Genomic DNA, 17,606 nt, shown 5'->3' with positions numbered 1-17,606 from the left:
TGGGTGCGGGAGGGTTCACAGTCTGGGAGCAGGCTAGCCACAAGGGCACAAGCCAGACCCCATACACCCCAAGGAGTGCCGCACGCACTGTGGGGCCATGCCTGCCCGTGCGAGACAGCAAAAAGTTCTTGCGCAAGGAGCCTGCAGTGTAGACATAGTTAACAATCTGCCACCCAACTGATGCAAAAGATGAGTACTGCGGAGTAAGGGGGAACGAGCTTGTTTTTAATACAAGGGACTCTGATGATCGAAGTGATTGAGACTAATAAATGTTCACACGTAAAAGGAAATTATTATTTTTTCAGCCGTCCATTGAGGCAGACCATGGTTTTTTAAACTCTTTTTTAACATTTCTAAGTGGCCTGGGGAATGAACATTGCAATGTAGCTTGACTGACGACTTCCTCAGGAGAAAAAAACACATATAATGAAACTGACAAATTTCTGACATTGATTAGAACACTGTCTTGTGAGTAATGGTGACAGACGTTACAGTCCAAATTCCAACAGCCTTCCACTGCATATGAATAAGTCCTTTTTACATGAATGACAAAGTTCGTGTAACTAAATTTTCCTTTCCCATTCCAAATGTGTATCAGTATAGTATGGTCGTTTATTACATGGAATTGCAGTCACATACAATAATAGAATCATTACTTGTCTATGGGCAATTCTCCTTCAGCTGAGTTAGTCTAACTCTTCCACTGCACCACAGGGAGGGAGGGGCAGACAGCAAGAAAAAGAGGGTACGTCTAGACTATGGGGGTATCCCGGAAAAACTCCACCGCATCCAAGGAATGCATTTGCTCTTCCACGTTTTTTTTCCAGAAGATAAACGCGCTCTTTTGGAAGCCCAGTCTTCCTCATTCTACGAGGAAGAAAGGATCTTCTGAAAGAGGGAGATATTCTGAAATTTGGCCCAGTGTAGATGGGCCAAATTTTGGAAAAGCCTCTTCCGAAAAGAAAATCAGAAAAAGGGTGTAGTGTAGACCTAGCCAGAGAGTTACAGACGTCTCTTCCTATACTTTGTAGTGCAAGGAGAAAGTATACTGTCCCTTGAATGTATGTTTTCTCTGCTGATTGCTGTCTATATTTCTGGGCTTTTCAAAGCTGTTAGGATTGAGAATGGTCTTGCACCTTATCTTAGAAAGCAGTAAAGTACCATTCATCCTTTTTAGAAATAAGTTAACTTAGAAGGCTTCACAAATCCACTTCCGGCAGAGCTGGGAATGAAATATATGTCTCTAAGGGTATGTCTACACTACCCCCCTAGTTCGAACTGGGGGGGGGTAATGTAGTCATACGGAGTTGCAAATGAAGCCAGGGATTTGAATTTCCCAGGCTTCATTTGCATGAAGCCGGCCGGCACCATTTTTAAATGCCGGCTAGTTCGGACTCCGTGCCGCGTGGCTAATCCGAACTAGCTAGTCCGTGCCGCATGTAGCCGCGCGGCACGGAGTCCGAACTAGCCGGCATTTAAAAATGGCGCCGGCCGGCTTCATGCAAATGAAGCCCGGGAAATTCAAATCCCGGGCTTCATTTGCAACTCCGTATGACTACATTACCCCCCCTAGTTCGAACTAGGGGGGTAGTGTAGACATACCCTAATATAGCAAACTCACTTAGCCACACTACATCATGGAATGAGTCTGTTACCTTGATGGATACTTATTTTGGCTTTTGGTGCTTGTTACACAGCAGGAAGTCGAAGGAAGAACACTCTTTTTCCTATTTCCCTTCCTCCTCGTAAAATAAGGGTTATCATGAGTCGGTGTAAGAAGTCTTCCAGCTCGCATTATTTTGAAATAATGGTTTGCCGTGTAGACACACTCTTGGTTATTTTGGAATAATGTCAGTTATGCCAAAATAACGCTGCTGTGTAGACATAGCTTAAAAGGCCTTTCTACAATAGCTTTGCCACATGACTATATTTAGGGCGACATACTTAATATTTTCATCATCTTTCCAACAAAGCTTTATTTAAGCTCCAAGACTCAGATAACTGTGCAAGGCTGTAGAAGACTTGTTGATTCTGTTGTGGTGCCTGGGTTTTTTAATTTAAATTTATCCAAAGCTGGGTTTTTAAGCAGGCTTATCATTTAATATCTGATTTGCTATGAACACATTCAACAACAAAGACTGAGTACCCAAAGTTTTAATTTATAGTGGAATCTTTGTTAAAAAAAACATTGAACAGTTTTGATTTCTGATATAAGTTGGTTGAACTTTGTATTTTTAGGTGGTTACATACTTTGCTAAACCAGGGCTAAGAAAAGCCAAATAGAATACTGCGCCTACTCAGGTCCTGGGGGTATAAATATGTGAAGGATGAAAACACTGGTGTTCTATTGAAGGTACAAAGTATATAAGTGGTGCTTTAAGATGAAATGTAAGAAGGAAACCAGACTGAATATGAGGAGAACCCATGTTGATGGTGAGGAACGCGTGAAGCAAGACTGGACCTTGCCAGCTACTGTAGTAGTGTAGCATCAAGCTTTTTGAAACAGTTCATTTTTTTTCTACTTGGACTACAGTCCCAGTCGACTGTTGCCCCAGTACTCAGAGGTATGAATGCAGCTCAGATTTGTAGGCATGCCAACGCTAGCTTTACTGTTGGTAGTCTGGCTAGGAATAGCAATGCAGATGTGGGGACCCGGCTGTACAAGTCTCTCTGAAACCCTGAGTACACACTTGCATTCCTAGCCATTCCCTGGTTCTGTTGCCACATGATCACTGCTACTTTAAGCTGCGATAGTGAGTTGAAAGCAAGCTGGAGAGAAGCGATCACACCTCCAGCTGCTAAGCAGATGTATCCTTAGAGTTACCTGAGCATAGGACAGTTACTTTCTGTGATGGCGAGTTGGGGTATTCCCGTCTCCTGCACCCCCGTAATGGCATGGACAGACTCCACCAGCCAGTAGAATAGAGGGAGTTTATTGCTTCTCCAGGATACAGTACAGATGTAATCTGGTTACAGGGCAGGCCTAGGATGCCTCAGCCCCCCTTGAGATGGGGAAGTCTCGGCTCCTAAGTCCCAGCCTGTTACCTAGGCTGCTTCCTCCATGATACCAGCCAGAAACCCTAACTCCCTCACTTCCAGCCCTGCCCCCAGCCAGGGCTCCACTCCCCTTCTTCCCATTGTTCCGCTCCCTGGGAGAAAACTGGTCAGACAGGTTCGAAGCCCCTTTGCATAATGACTCATCCCCTGCCCTGCTAGGCCGTGCTGCAGCCAGCAGCCAGTGGAAGTCACTCACAACCCAAGCCTAGCAACCAGCAAGGTACCCACACTATGTCACACTTTCTTTGTTACTTCCCCATACCCAGAGGCTCACCCCACTGCAAACTCCATCAGCTGCATGTCCTGGCCTCCAGGAAGCCCTTGTGAGATCCCACCGGCCCAGTGTCCCAGCCTCCAGGTGGCCCCAGTGTCCCTGAGGCCCAGGCCATTGGCCCTGGAGGCTGCACTGCCCCTCCAGGTCCTGCTGCAGGCCCAGGGCGTGGCAACTGCCTCCAGTTGTAGCTGGGTTGCCAACTCTCCCAGACCGGATGGACTGGACACCATTAGCAGTGATGGCGTCCAGTCTGGGAGAGTTGGCAACATGAGGTGTGACCCTAGCCCGGGGCAGTGAGAGATGAGAAAAGGTTTGGGGGGGCTCCGTTCAGCACCCCAACCCGACAAATAGTTCCAGTTTCCCGAGAGGAGTTCTCTCCAGAAAGAAGTCCACAATCCCAAGACATTTGAATCCCATAGATCAGCTGTCGGGGGGGCAGGCCCGGGGATTGAGAGTCAGGAGATGGGAATTCTGTTCCCCAGTCCGGTCACTGGCCCGCTGGGTAGTCTGGGGCAAGTCACTTCACTTCTCTGTGCTTTGTTCCACTCCCATTCTTTTGCTACTCAGCACCTCGCTGCAGACCAGCCCTTTGTGGAATAAGCTAGAGGCTTTTAGCCAATACTAAAAGTATCTTCTTGTACCTCAGCCTGGAATAGCTCTTGCACAATGGCCTGGGATTAAGCTATTTCCACATGTAATCCGTCTCTTAGCTCAGAAATAGGCACGAGTGGCCCTCCTTCACCTCAGTGCGTCATGAGACTGAAAGCGGGGAGCGATCTGCAGCCTGTGACCCACTGGGGTTCCACCTGGGGCCTGCCCTCCTTCTGTCTAGCTCCTTCTCCCACACCTCCCATGCGCTAGAGCACTCGGGCACCATGAATGAGCAGATTCATGCTCCATCCTGCTTCTGCTCCCCCTCCCAGAGCTTGAATGCCGTGAATCAGCCGATTCACTGTGCTCCAAAAGTGCTGGAGGGAGGAGTAGGTAAGTGTGGGGCTTCAGTGTCCCAGTGCATGAGAGGCACATGGGGGGCGGAACAGAGGGGGAGTGCATGGCCTGCTCACAGGTGGCATCCCAATGGGCCACCTAGGGGATGGCGTTGCCTTACTCTGTTAACACGGCGGGGCAGGACTGTCTCTGGCTGTGTGTTGGTACCGTACCTAGCACAACGGGGCATTTTGGCACGCCGCGCATGCGCTCCCTCGGCCCCACATGGCCCGTACTGGCTGGCGCCAGGGAATTTAAAGTGCGGGGCTGCGGCGCCCCGTCACAATCCCTCTCCTCCTCCAGCAGCCGCTAGCTGGCCCTTCGGCGGATGGCCCACCGGGAAATTCCTGGTATCCCACCAGGCCAGTCCGCCCCTGGCGCTGGCATGGGACCTATTGAAGTACGAGGCCCGGGGCAGACGCCCCCCTCGCCCTGCCCTATATCCACTGCTGTGTGGTTGCCACTTGCCAGTAAGCAACATTTTAACTTTTATTGTCTTTTAGTAAACACAACCATACTGCCGCTCTTATTAACTGAAATTATTATTAAATCGAAGATGCTGATTTTATTATGTTGGTCTTGTCTTCCTTTACTATGAGTAAAAATCAACTTGCATAAGATGCGGACATGTATATCCCACGCAGGGGCGGCGGGGCATGGTTGGTAAAAACATGGACAACACGCGGGTTATATTCGCTAATTCATGGTAATTTCTATGATTTCCTGTTTGCAAGGCTTGTGGCAGGCTCTCCTTTATTTATTTCTTAAGCTTATGTTACAATGTGACTGTGTTACAGACTGTTAAGAGTAGGTCTGCATATTATCAATGCCTAGACTCCAATGCGATACGCACTTTATAAACATACCATCACAGACCTACAAACGGGTTAGACTTGCTATAACTATTACCTGAACTCTTCAATCTGAATCCTCGCAATTGCATCAAAAGAATTTAAATTCTCTCACAAAGCCACGCTCTCGTTTACGTGAGAGGACTGTCATTTATCTGGAGATGCTGATTTTGAAAATCCAATTAAAAACTCAGTATTTAGAGCATGTTTTCATTAGCTTTCACCCTGTTTGACAGTTTGAAGAAAACGAGACCCTAAACTGTCATTTAACTAGAGAGAGAAAGAAGAAAATTTGTTTAGTTTAAGGAATTCCCTGCAAAGGAAGACAAACTTCTCTGGTTCATGTTTTCCAAAGCACTGACAGTAATAAGAGTAAACTTAAAAAACAACAAATGGTCTAGTAGCACTTTATAGACTAACAAAACATGTCGATAGTATCATGAGCTTTCGTGGGCACAGCCCACTTCTTCAGATGACTGGAGTACTAAAAGTGTGTGTCCTGTTCGAGATAAGCCATTCTAAGCCTGAATCTAAAATTGTTGGGTTAAGTTTGTCAGCATGGGATTGAGAGGAGGGAGATACAAACATACACACTGGCTGTGTCAGCTCCATTAAGGATAAAAAATAAGAAGGACTGAGGAGTGGTTAGTGACACCAGCCTGACACCCAGAGGGCCTGAGTTGGATTCAGAGCAGGTCATAATTTTCAATAAATCGTTTTTTGGGTCAGAAAACGCAGACGGTTGAAATGAAAACTTTTCAGAGAAATTTGGCAGTTAACAAAACATTTAGTCGGGAAGGTTTCAAAGGAAGAATGGAATTCTTGGCCAAAATGTGAAACTGTGAGAGACTCACCACGGAAGAGCCAATAGCCGAATGGTAACACGAGGTGTGGGAGACACGAGGTGTGGGAGACACCAGGTCAAGTCCCAGATCCGATTTGGCAGAGCAGAGACATGAATCTAGGTTTCCTGCATCCCCAGGCTAATGAGTTGCAGGGTCTTCCTCACTGGGAGCATAGGTGCAACACTGCCCAGATATCAGGCAGACAGTGGGTGGAGCTTGTGCATGCATGTGGCCCCAATGATTGTTGTGTCCTGGAGCTCGGAATTGCTGTCCGTGGGCCTGCTTTCAGGCAATTGTCTCCGTTTACAGGTGGGGAAACTGAGGCACGGACCTGGGACATGACTTGCTAAAAATCACCCAGAAGGCCAGCAGTAAAGCCATAAATAGAACCAACATTTCTTGACTCCTGGCCAATACGTTTTTCAGTCACGGGGTCCCTTTTTAAAATTCACAAGTAGCCTCATTAGCCTAAGAAATGAGAGTTTAAATTTAGGCTGAGAAATGGAGCCTACGGTCATCCATTTCTCAGCCTAAATAGAGACTCTTGTTTTCCTGGGATGATCTGGGATAAAGAGCTAATTAATTACTTTCTTAAAAAGCAACTGGAAACTGGGTAGCAGAAATAAGGAAAGGTTGAACTAGACCAACTCCAAATGTAACACACCATCTCTCTACATACAATTCCCACAACAGAAAATCTCCACTTTATGCCATTTCAAAGAAAGGAAACATTCATACAATCTCTTTCAATATCTTGTCAAAATCAGCATCCTCTGTGAGTAGAAGACTGTCAGGGTGATCTATAGCCCCCAGCTAGCTCTGTAATATAAGCTAAATTGCCTGAGTCACAGGCAATGATAGAGTCATTCTACAGGAAATTGGAAATCAATTTTTGTCATTGCCGTACATAACTCCTTTATCAGAGTTCCAGTTCACTAGTGTAATGCAAGCGAAAGAAGCCAGAGTCTGACAATCATGACAACTCTAACATTACAAAAAAAAAAAGCATGTATGTAGCAGAGAAATTCTGTGCAGTGAACTAGTGTTTTGCCTAAGTGTATGCTGCCTGATAACGGGAACCTGGTGGGATGAAATATTAAAGCTAAGTGGAGAACTTCACACAATGATAAGCAGATAATCTATGGATACATTGAATCATATTAGATTAAATTAGGAAAAATTGCTTGCCTGGGGTTTTTGGTTGCTCACTGAGCCAGAACCACCGTGGGTGCCCGATGCGTTGTGCTACAGTAGAAAGAAAAGCAAGTTGCTTTGCTGAGTATATGCAGAAAGCAGAGCTACTGGCAACATTTTCAAAATGGAATCGTCAGCTCTTTCTTTATGTACATCTGCCCCGATCAAGATGTTTCATGAAGGAAGAGTGTCAATAACAGTGTTGCTTCTACGAAAGACCCAGGTGCTGGAGTCAAGCAGTTCGGTTAGAATGTCAGCTTATATTTTTATAGAAAAGCTCTTAACCCTCGTGGCGGTCAGACTAATACCTGAAAGTGTGACCAGAACCTGTCATAACAGCTCAAAATACAAAAGGCAAATGCAAAGAAGCTATTCGTTTCAAAAGATTAAGCCAATATCTTGGTTTTCAAATGCACAGGGATGGCACTCCTGTAGCATGTCCATACAAAGAGGTGTATGTGTGCTAGACATCTGATCTTAAATGCACTACTTTGTTATGTGACCGCTCCAAAGAGAATTTTCTGATCAACACACACTCTCTCACTATGTTTAGACTACAGGGGTTTTTTCAAAAAAAAGTAGCCTTTTTTCGAAAAAAAACTTCACCTGCATCTAGACTGCAGCCACATTCTTTTGAAAGTAAATCGAAAGAATGCAGCAGCTTTTTCAATCGTGGTAAACCTCATTTTACAAGGCATAACACCTTTTTTTGAAAGTACTCTTTCGAAAAAAGGTGCTATGGAATGCAAACTGTACTTTTTCGAAAGAGAACATCTGGACAGCCTGGGTACTCTCTTTCAAAAAAGTGGCTTGCTTTTTTTAAATTACTGGTTGCAGTCTAGACGTAGCCTCTGAGGCTACAGGGGTTTTGTGCAAAAACGGCCATTTTATGCAAAAACCTGCAAAGCATCCACACCTCAAGCACGTTTCTGTGCAAGAAAATTTACAGTAGAATGGCAGAACAGAGGGCTTTTTGCAGTGTAGGTATACCTCTTTCAACAAGGAATAACTCCTTTTTGTGCCATTCTGTTAATGGCAATCAGAGCCTTCTTGCCCAAGAGATCTCTTCCGCAAAAAGCTTCTTGCACAAAAAGAATGCAGTGTAGACGTAGCCTGTGTGTTTTGCAGATAAACATAAAATACAACTTCCAGTACAGTACACAGATGTATATGGCAAAACGCTGATCAACTTCATGACTTGCATCCACTTCCAACTAAAAGTTCTTAGGACATGTACCATGCCCATCTCTGTTTGCATAGTGTCCTACACAGTGGGGTTTGAGTTCAGCGAGAGCTTCTGGCCACTACCAGAACATACATGTTAGACAAATAATAAGGTTTCTACCTGATTTTAAACAGATTCAGCTAAAATCTAGCAATCGGAAACCCATTGAATAAGTTTCTGCAAGTTCTTTCAGGTACTCTCTGAATGGCTATTAGAGAGAAAAGACTTTCCACATGTACACAGTGATAGAGATATGATTGCACTCCAACACATGCAAGGGAAAAGGTGAACAGCCTGAGATTAATGAGTCGCCAATAATGATAATGATCCTGGGCTTTTAGAGCTCTGAAAAAGGCCTGTTCGCTGATGCATGCATCAGTTCTGCATAGCCAGTGACACCAGTGGTCCAGTCTGCAATAGTGCTACTCACAGTAATGACAAGACGCTGCAAAGAGTGCTATTGAAATCAGTAGGGTGCTACTCCGTGTGAGTAAAGTGATCACAATTTAGCCTAATGTGAGTTCCAAATAGAATGATGTGCCTGGATAGGTACTGAATTCAGGATCTCTGGCTCCAAAGCCATGAGCCACTGCTCAGGTCTGCTAGTTCAGAGACAGTAGCAGCCTCATCAACACGTCACACCAAGAAAGATATGAAGAGCCCCGGTGTTCTAATATGCATTGCATGCAGAGATGGACGGCATAAGATCGTTCGAAGGGGTTGATATTAGGGAAGTCTCCATTAGTCAAGTAGGGTGCATCTACACAGCACCCTAAACTCAAAATAAGAGACACAATTTGCGCTGCACAAATGCAAATTTTATTTCAATTTTATTTCGAAATAGCTTATTTTGAAATTTGGCGCATCCACACTACCAAATTTCAAACTAACAAACTCTTTCAAGACATCCCTGAGCCCTCGTGGAACAAGGGTTACCAAGATGCTGAAATAGCACCTCTCTTATTTCGAAAAATATTTCAAAATAACGGGCGGCTTGTTAAGATGCAGGGTAGCTATTTCGGATATCCTGAAATAGCCATGCAGTGTAGACGTACTCTTAATTCATAAAAAACTGCAGAAAGGGTTAGAAAGAGGGGGTTGATTATAATCATTGTTGGGCCCCTGCTATGGCGCTGAGACCTACTTTATATTACCAGTACAAAAGTAGCTAAACTATTCAGAAGTGAACTGTTTCAAATCAAAGTTCTGCCAGTTATGAATCTTCCTCATAACTGCCAGTATAATCATGGGAAATATTTAATAGTTGCAATAATCTTCTTTAAAGGAGATTACCAAAGTTAATGGCCATGGTTGAGCAATAACTGAGCTCAGCTTTGTTTCAGTCCTTAATTCAGACACCGTTAACCGCAAGGCATTGCTGATGTTCAGAGAGCACCATTTAGCAAATCATGTTAAAGGGTGTCTTTCTATTTGTTAAAAGGCCTGAATGAGAGCTGATGAAAACCAATCATCTTAAAAGCATGGAAAATTATAAAGACTGAGAAATCTTTTATCGATGCATAGCATTATAGTGAGACATATTCCCTCCATGGAAAACTAATTTGCAAGTTTACTGACGCATTGTGGATCTTCGTTCAGTCATCAACGTAAGTTGTTACACAACACTGATTCATTTACGTTCTGATGATCCTTCAAGGTTTTAGTGTTGAGAAAATGTTTTATGTGGAAGTCATGGGTCACCTTGCTTAGACACACCCCGCCCATCCTACTCCTCGCCCTTATTACTGCAATTCAACTCTACTGGGAAAAGTCCTGTGTAGCATAATTTAATAGAGACTGGTAAGCTTTTAAGGGAATTTTAATTTAATTTAATTTAATTTATAGAATTACTCTGCTCCCATAGTTTTTTCCTCTTTATAAGTCAGAGCACTTTACCAAGGAAGCTAATTATCATTGTCCACATTTTTCAAACTCTACAGAAAAGAGGTAATTGTCTACTAAACTCTATAAGTATATAAAGTAATTTCTTTAGAACCCTATCTTATTTCTATAGGATCTTATTGGTCTCAACCCAATCGAACTCCACAACATTTTCCATAATGAAAGCTCAGAAAGATGGTGTTCCTGTATTTTAACCGTTCTTTTTTCATAAAAGGAAGTAGTTCTACTGCATGCTGATGGCAACCCAACACCACAAAGGCTGTGTCCAGACTCGAGGGTTTTTTCGAAAAAAGTAGCCTTTATTCGAAAAAACTTCCCCTGCATCTAGATTACAGTCGCGTTCTTTCTAAATTAAATCTAAAGAACGTGGCTTTTCTTTCGACGGCGGAAAACCTCATTTCACGAGGAAGAACGCCTTTTTTCGAAAGTGCTCTTTCGAAAAAAGGTGTTCTTGAATGCAAACAGGGATTTTTCGAAAGAGAGCATCCAGACTGCCTGGGTGCTCTCTTTCGAAAAAGTGGCTTGCTTTTTCGAAAGTACTGCTTGCAGTCTAGACGCTCTTTTTCGAAAGAGGCTTTTTCAAAAGTATCTTTCGAAAAAGCCTCTTTCGAAAGAGGCTTGCAGTCTAGACATAGCCAAAAGGGTTTCCTGGAAATTCTGTGCCTTGAAGTTGGTTTGCCACTAACAGAAATGTAATAGGCTGGTTTGAAATGTTCAAAAATCCAGGAAATCTAAACAAATGCAGAGAATTGGCTCAAATCTTGGATCCTTTTAGGTTTGAATAATTTTCACTAACTATTTTGTTTGCTGCCACTCTGGCATTGAACCTGGAAACAGAGAGACAAACGAAATGTAAAGCAGAGGAGCGAGGAGAAACCTGTCCCCCTGCTGTTTTCCAGGCGAGTAAAAAATTCTGCAAACATTCCAATTTAATTTCCACATCAAGGAAACGACAGTATTTTAAGGCGCCACATTTTTTAATGTTTATTCTAGCTGAACTAAACCTTTCAGAGCTTCAGAGGGATAGCCGTATTAATCTGTAATTGGAAAAACGTAAAAAACAATAAATAGGCTAACTGCACCTTAAAGACTAACAAAACATGTAGACGGTATCATGAGCTTTCGTGGGCACAACCCACTTCTTCAGATTCATCTCCATTCATCTGATGAAGCGGGCTGTGCCCATGAAAGCTCATGATACTGTCTTCATGTTTTGTTAGACTTTAAGGTACTGCTAGACTATTTGTTGTTTTTTTAAGTTAAACCTATGAGGTTCTGCCACGGCTAAAGAGGGTCACTCATCATAGCTGCTCATTCAACATTTTTGCAGCTTCAAATCCAGTTTAATTATAGAGAATTCTGTAGAGATGAAGAGTAAACCCCATGGCCAAAACTACCGTCAATGAATAAAATATTGTCTCATAGGGTATGTCTACACTAGCCCCCTAGTTCGAACTAGGGTGGCTAATGTAGGCATTCATTTGCATGTTCCCGGGCGAGCGTCATTTTTAAATCTCCTTAGTTTGAACTGACTGCCTGCGGCTACACGCAGCAGTCAGAAATTAATCCGAACTAAATCCTTAGTTCGGAATAACTGTTACCCCTCCTGCATAAACTGCTGCATAAACAACTTAATGTGATCATGAATTTTAGTCCATCATGTCACCACAACATTGGTTCGTCCACAGTCTTGTCATGTTACCATTTCAGGGATGCTGGCTAGGCATCAGTACTCATCTGAGAAAGAGGCTGAAGTGCTCATCCAAGTTAGATCTGTGAGACTATGTGTGCCTAGACTACAGGGGCTTTTTAAAAAAAGTGGCCTTTTTTCGAAAAAACTTCCCCGAGTCTAGACTGCTGCCGTGTTCTTTCAAAAGTAAATCGAAAGAACACAGCAGTTTTTCAACTGCAGAAAACCTCATTTTACGAGGAATAACCCCTTTTTTCAAAAGAGGTATTTCGAAAAAAGGCGCTATGTAATGCAAACTGCTTTTTTGAAAGAGAGCATCCAACTGCCTGGGTGCTCTCTTTCAAAACAGCGGCTTGCTTTTTCGAAAGTACTGGTTGTAATCTAGACGCTCTTTTTCGAAAGAGGCTTTTTTGAAAGTATCTTTCGAAAAAGCCTTTTTCGAAAGAGGCTTGCAGACTAGATGTAGTCTCTGAGAGCATTCTAGTAGGTATCAGTAGTTCAAAATGCCTGTCACAGTTCTTTCTTCACACTGTCAGCAGCAAAACCATTGCTCATCTACAATAAAATAATTGAACGTCAAATATTGATACTGAGTAGTGCTCATCATAAAATGGATTTTTCTATCCCATTAATTTTTTTATTATTTCTTTAACATAAAACATCATTCATTCATTTATTCTTCTCCCCTCCCAAAATAATTTCAGGTCAATCAAAAAGTTTCAAGAGCTTCCAAACATTTTTGAGATTTCAACCAATAAAATAGAGTGAGCTTTACATCAAAAAGTAATTTTAAAAAAATCGAGGGGACCTATTGCAAATGTCAAAATGAAATATTAATATTTTCTAAATAATATTTCCAACTTTTATGGACATTTCATTAAAATCAATATGATTTTGTGGGGGAAAATGGCTGTCAAAAGAGAATTTTCCAATGAAAAACTTGGCAGAAATTTTTCAACCAGCTGTAATTGTAAGATACCTTATTTAATTGCCTTAACTGCTCATTAAAAGACTATTGCATTCCCTAATGAAATTATTGAATTCTGGCCATTACCAACACTTGTGGTTCTTATTCTTCAGGTTTGTTTATATCACAGTGTATTTAGGCCTATCGAGTTTTTGACAGCTCCACCCTTTCTTCTGAGATTCTCTACTTATTACATGGATCTTAGACACACTTGATTTGGAATGATCTTATGTTCAACTGGTGTAAATTTTGGAGTGTAATAACTCCAATAACTTCAATGGAGTTATTCCATTTTAAGCATACCAACAGGACATAACAGGATCTGCCCTTCTGGATGTGGTGAGATATTTGCAAACCGAAACTTGCTAAATGTTACTCGATATTTTGTCAAATTTATGTGATGAAAGGTCTATCACTGGTTAATATTTATGCCCAAAATATTCAATAGTGGTACTTCCTTTTGGTCCCCCTTACTCTATCTTTTTCAGATCACCTATAGCTGATCTTGAAAAGTGTGTTTTTCTAAAAATATGCCTCAGTACTTTCAAAATTGCTAATGATGCATCAAATGCAAAAAAGCACAGGCCAGGCATGATCACTTTGAGAGATTGCACTACAGAGAAAAGGTGATAAATTAACACGTCTTATGGTGCTTTGACATTTTTATGAAAATATCCAATGACTCCAAATTTCATTAAAACCTTATAATGATAAAAACGCCATAAGGTGGTCTTCTGACATGCCATTAATTTATAAGATTAATGTATGACAATGTATGTATAATGCATGACATGCCTTAAGAAGGTTCCTTTCTGAGTTAGTACACCAACAAACTGGCTTTCAGCCCGTCATCTTATTCTTGAAAGTCCTTCCTCTACCTACATATCATCACACATTTAAAAGGCTTGTATTAGGGGGTTGTCCCTAACAAGTACCATCATACAAACTCCTTGGCTTCTCCTTTTGCATTGGAAAAGGGCCTCACAAATATGCTAAATCGCTAAGATATCCTCCTTAAAATCTTTCTTTTAAAACCAACCTATGTCAGGATATGAACAAAGCATGTGAAAGTGGCAGACAACTAGGCTGTGTCTACACTGGCAGGTTATTGAGCAAGAATGGCCCTTCTTCCTCAGAGCGTCGCCACTGCCCACCCGTTCTTGCACAAGAAGATTTACAGTAAAGCATGGTAGAAGCGGGCTTCTTGTGCAAGAGCTACGCTCTTTTCTTGAGCTTACACCTGCTAGAACTCTTGCGCAAGAGGGCAGTGTGGACCTGTGGCAGGGGCTTCTTGTGCAAGAAAGCCCTATGGCTAAAATGGCCATCAGAGCTTTCTTGCACAAGAGAGTGTCCACACTGCCATGTGCAAGATGTGCTTTTGCGCAAGAGCCTCCATGGCAGTGTGGACATGTTGTTGAGCAAGAGTTCTTGCACAAGAACCCTTGCGCAAGATGTTCTTGCGTAAGAAGCCGCCAGTGTAGACATAGCCCTAGTGCGGTGTGACCATTGCCTATTTCACTAACCCTAATTGTCTGTTGTGTTGTAGATCCCTCTACGTTTGTTGCATCTACTTGTCTCATCTTATATTTGGATAGGAAGCTCTCTGGGGCAGGAATTCTTCCATTGAGGCTACCTCTACGCTGGCAGCTTCTTGCGCAGAACTGTTTTGTGGAAGAGTTCTTGTGCAAAAAATCTTCCACAAGAGCATGTCCACACTGCCATGTGCTTTTGCACAAGAGATGTGCTTTTGCACAAGAGCATCCATGGCAGCGTGGACACACTCTTGAGCAAGAAAGCTCTGATGGCTATTTTACCCATAGGGGCTTCTTGCGCAAGAAATTCATGTTGCCTGTCTACACTGGCCTCTTGTGGAAGAGCTCTTGTGTAATAGGGCTTATTCCTCATGGGAAGAGGAATAACTTTTCCGGAAGAACTTGCTATACTGTAAATTTACTTGTGCAAGAACGTGCGTGCAGTGTAGATAGCAGGCAAGTTTTTGCACAAGAACGGCTGTTCTTGCGCAAGAAGCTGCCAGTGTAGACATAGCCTTTGTTTGTATAGAACCTACATGGAGGTGCTGATCCATGACTGGGCTCTCTAGGCAATATTGCTATTAATAAAATATATTACACAGATATCCTGAAGTGACAAAGAATCGTCAATGACTCTCTGCTTCTTAACTGGCTGCTACGGTACTTAACATTAGAAGAGAGCATCTCTTCAATAAGAAATCAGCCCAGATTCCACTTTGACAGCTATGAAGCTATAACTTCCTCATGGGATATCCTTGGGACTAATGAGTTATTCCTTTATAATCAAAATTGATTAAGACTTGACAGAGGTATTTTCAACTAGCATTCAGTACTTTTTAAGGAGCTGCTAAATCGACCACCGATGGTACCCCAGTAACTCTAGTACCCCATGGTGTCAGGAGGAGTAAGGGAAGTCAACGAGAGAGTTTCTCCCGTTGACCTCCTGCAGTGGGGACTCTGTAGAAAGTCGACTTAAGGTACATAGACTCAACCTACGCTTTTTGCCTAGCTCAGGGTTTCCCAACCTATGGGTCGGGACCCAAATATGGGTCTCCATTACATTTCAAAAGGGTCTCCAAGTGTCTCCCCAGGTGGCTCTTAAGGAGCCATTCACACATTTGAAAAGGTAGGTTCCACAGCTGGCTTAGTCTTAAGGAACCATTCACCTGAAGTGGTACTCAACTTAATTAGTTTCACAATCTGCAGGCAGTTAAACCAATCAATTGAATCGAATACCATTTCAGTCACTCAGAGCAGAGTAGGAAAATATCCCTGGAGGTGGGCTAGGTCACCCAGAGAAGAAGCAGTGCCCAGCTCAGGTAGGTGGGGGTGAGGGCCAGGTGTCCGGACATCTGGTGGAGAGGTTTCCAGCCACCTCGGCTGGGGTTTCCATGGCTGGCATTGGCCAGCCAGGACTCTGCCCTGGCCAGCTTGCAGCCGTGGGGGGGCCGAGGTCCCCCCGCTGTCCCGGCCAGGTCTCTTGTGGCTGCAGAATTAACTGCACCACTGGGCACTGTGTAAATCAGGGCTACTCAACATGCGACTGGTGCCTACCGGGGAGTGGTCTTGTCTGCAGCCGTCCCAGGGCTGCTTCCATGCCAGTGAGCTCTGCATGCCGGACCTGGGTAGGGAGGCAGCTCAGGCCTTGTGGCTGAGCCTAGGGACAGGGCTGGGACTGTGCTGTGGGGTGCCGGGGTAGGGGCGGGGACTGTGTTTGGCGCCTGGGGAAGGGGCTGGGACTGTGCTCTGTGGGCTGGGGGTAAGCACTGGGACTGTGTTGGGGGCGTTGCTAGGGTACGGGCTGGGACTGTGTTGGGGGTGTTGCAAGGATACGGGCTAGGGCTGTTGGGGGGGTTGCTAGGGTACGGGCTGGGACTGTGTTGGGGGGGTTGCTAGGATACAGGCTGGGACTGTGTTGGGGGGTTGTTAGGGTACAGGTTGGGACTGTGTTCGGGAGTCTGGAGGGACAGGCTGGGACTGTGCTGGGGGGGCGTGCAGTGGGCCCAAAGGAGACAGTCCTGGGAACTGCCCGCCGGGCCGCGGTGCAGCCCAACTAACAGTAGCGAGGGGCAGAGACTGATACCCGGCAGCCACCCTCTGCCCCCGCTTCTCCCAGCCGCTCAGCCTCGCCCCCAGGCTTGCTGAGTCCTCTGAGGGGAATGCTTCAGGCCTACCTAATCCACTCCCCTCACACTGAGGCACCTCCCTAGAGACACCACAGGGCCTGGCCCCTGGAGCCCCACAGTGTGGGAAAGAACAGGGCCTGATCTGACCCCCCAGTTCAAGGGATCCACTTGAGGGAGGGGCCTGGCACCAAAATCCCACTGGTTCACAGGAGGCTACACGACCTCTCTAGGGGGCACTGGCTCCGGTTCAGTCCCAGGGCAGGGGGCACAGGCTGGCTCATGGATGTATGGATGGTCTGTGGGGACCCGACCCCTCTAAGGGACACCAGCCCCATCTCACCCCATGCGAGCAGTATAGAACCACAGAACACTAGAGCTAGAAGGGGCTTTGAGAGGTTATAGAGTCCAGACCTCTGCCCTCATGGCAGGAACAAGCACCCAGGGCTACTCAACACATGGCCCATTAGCCACATGCTGCCCACAGCCTGTTGGTTTGTGGCCTGCAGTGCGGTTTGGGTTTATGTGGGGATCAACATGAGGCCCCCAGGTGAGAGTCAAAACAAAAAAGTAGTCAATGTAACAGTCTTCTGTTGAGATGTGTTTTAGTAGTTAAATTCCTGGATTGTCATTGCTCGTGAAAAGTGCTGTCATATGGGTGGAAATGGGGTAAATGTTGCATTTTATTAATATCAGCAGAATTGACTTAAATGGGGCCCGTGTGTTGTGTAGTCTTGCCTTAATCTTTGTATTCATGTTCCTCAGTGTGAAAGAAGGTATTTGTGTGAATCCAGCTTCTCACATTTGCTTACACTTAAAAACAAATATCAAAATGAATTAAACGTGGACGATGATCCACAAGATACACTCGCCACAACAATTCCGAGGATACAACAGTTAGTAAAGCAAATGCAAGCTCAACCATCCCATTAATTTAAATTCAGATGAAACTGTTTGGT

This window comes from Pelodiscus sinensis, chromosome 21, assembly GCF_052426305.1.
Source record: "Pelodiscus sinensis isolate ZL-2025 chromosome 21, ASM5242630v1, whole genome shotgun sequence".
Classification (NCBI taxonomy): domain Eukaryota; kingdom Metazoa; phylum Chordata; order Testudines; family Trionychidae; genus Pelodiscus; species Pelodiscus sinensis.
This window is presented reverse-complemented; position numbering follows the sequence as displayed.